Below are 2,567 nucleotides of genomic sequence, written 5' to 3'. Positions count from 1 at the left end.
TTTAGTTTGATCATCTAAAAATAGGGATGGCAATATTCCCACCTCATAGGATTATTAGGAAGATCAAATGAGTCAGTTCACACAAAATATTTAGAATGGTCCCCAGATCATAGTACATGTTCAGTTAAAATGGTGAAACAAACATCAAAATGTCATAAAACCCTAACTCCCTTAAGTAATAATTTTTGTTAAGAATGGTTATATTACAGAGTTTCTAGGTTCATAGTGTTGTGGTCTAATCTCATGAACCATTAATTGAAAAATTACCATAAATTAGTTTCGATCTGAAGACTTTCAAGCCTAATGAAATTTGACTAGCAAATCACAAAGTAGTAGCGACGTAGTTAGATTTGGTAGCTTGCCACAGGGGATGTGTATAAACATATGGAGGATTATTAGATACTAGGAAGGGGGATATAGGTATACAAGGCACTTCCAGATTTGTAAGTAAAATCTTAGAAAAATGGGTGTGGTGGCTCACGCCTATAATCCCAGCACTTTGGGAGGCTGAGTGGGGTGGATCACCTGAGGTCAGGAGTTCGAGGCCAACTTGGCAAACATGGCAAAACCCTGTCTCTACTAAAAATACAAAAATTAGCCGGGCGTGATGGTGGGTGCCTAAAATCCCAGCTACTCAGGAGTCTGAGGCAGGGAGAATCACTTGAATCCGGGAGGCGGAGGTTGCAGTGAGCCAAGCTTGTGCCATTGCATACTCCAGCCTGGCTGACAAAAGCAAGACTCTTATCTCAAAAAAAAAAAAAAAAAAAAAAAACAAATTTTTTTAAAAAAAAACTCTAGCAGTATTCTGAAAACCAACATCTGGTGGCTAGGAATTGTCTATGTATTATTTTCCTTTGTGTGACAACCTGCTGTTACCATGAGTGTTGCCAGACATGGGATCCACTGTTCTATCAAAACAGTGGAATAAGACCATTCTTGCTGCTGCAGCTGCTGAATCATAGAAGTTGCTAGAGTGGCCAGACAATGCTTTGTTTTGCTTCGTCACGTATAGCTGTGCCCGAGTATGTGTCACGATGGCTCACAGTGACCCGCACTTGACCCCATGGTCAGCATTTCCTCAGTGAATTGTTGTGACTCTGTGGCATTTGTCTTCATTGATTTGGGTTTGCAATCATTATCAGTAGTACTTATGAGGCTCCATGGTCAATATTTGGGTCCATGGACACAGGTAGCTTCGTGGCTCTTCTAATGGTCTTTTGTAGGGCAGGATTTACTGAATCAAAGCTGTTTTCACATTTTACTGTATAATGTCATCATTCGGTCATCATTTACGTCATCATTCAGAACACACACAGTGAAACGTCTACCGCAGGCCAGGTGCTATTAAAGCTGCTGTTAAATTCTCTTCTTAATCAGCAATCATATTTTAAGAAGTAAAAGCCTTGGAGAAAAATATCCCATGGCTGATGTGTGATGATCTGGCTGGTATCTGGAGAAGATCATTGACCTGACACGGGACCTATTTAGTTGGGTAGGATGAGTGGCCACCCAAAAAGAAAAACGGAGGGCAAAAGCCACTCCACTGTGTAGAGAAATTGGGACACACCACTCCAGGGCACCTGGCCCCAAGGCTGCTGTTCCCAAGCCAGTGGCACACCCACTGCAGCGGGGAATCCATCTTCACAGCACACTGTGATGGCAAACAGGACATTGGGCTAAGAAAGCAGCCTTCGGCCTCCTCAGAGTGGCTCTACCTGCCAGTCCACAATGACCTGCATGTAAAAAGCATGAGACCGCAGTTCATGTCATAGGTCCCAAGAAATCTTTGCGTGTCTCTCCCAACCCTCCACTTTTTTTTTTTTTTTTTTCTGAGACACAGTTTCATTCTGTCGCCCAGGCTGGAGTGCAGTGGTGCGATCTTGGCTCACTGCAACCTCTGCCTTCTGGGTTCAAGCGATTCTTGTGCCTCAGCCTCCCAAGTAGCTGCGACTACAGGCATGTGCCATCACACCCAGCTAATTTTTATATTATTAGTAGAGATGGGGTTTTCCCATGTTGGCCAGGCTGGTCTCAAACTTCTGACCTCAAGTGATCTGCCCACCTTGGCCTCCCAAAGTGCTGGGATTACAGGAATGAGCCACTGTGCCCGGCTTCCACTCTCCACTTTATTTTGGAATTCAAGGAAAGGTAAGGTAAGGGTAAGGCTTGAGTCTCAGGAATCCAACTTTGGGGATATAAGGGGGAAAATCCCCTAAGAATAACTGAGGGTCATTTTCACCAGTGTTACATCTTTGGAACCATTGTTCCGTTTTCCCCTGACTTCTTTTGGCCGGAATATACCTTTGAAATTCATTTTTAAAGATTGTCCTGGGTGTCTGGAGATTCAACACTTGGCCAGTTTTGCTACATTTCACGTGTTAAAGGCTTCCATTTACTTTCTCTTTAGGAAGTCATTTCTGATGGCATCTATATACAGGCTACTTCTTGCTCTTATGGTCTTATTCAATGGTCCTCAAACTTCAGCATGCATCAGAATCACCTAGAGGGCTTGTTACAACACAGGCTGTTGGGTCCAGCCTGAGTTTGAGTCAGTAGGTCTTGGCTAG

Source organism: Mandrillus leucophaeus, unplaced genomic scaffold (genome assembly GCF_000951045.1).
Source record: "Mandrillus leucophaeus isolate KB7577 unplaced genomic scaffold, Mleu.le_1.0 Scaffold619, whole genome shotgun sequence".
NCBI lineage: Eukaryota > Metazoa > Chordata > Mammalia > Primates > Cercopithecidae > Mandrillus > Mandrillus leucophaeus.
Note: the sequence above shows the minus strand (reverse complement) of the source record.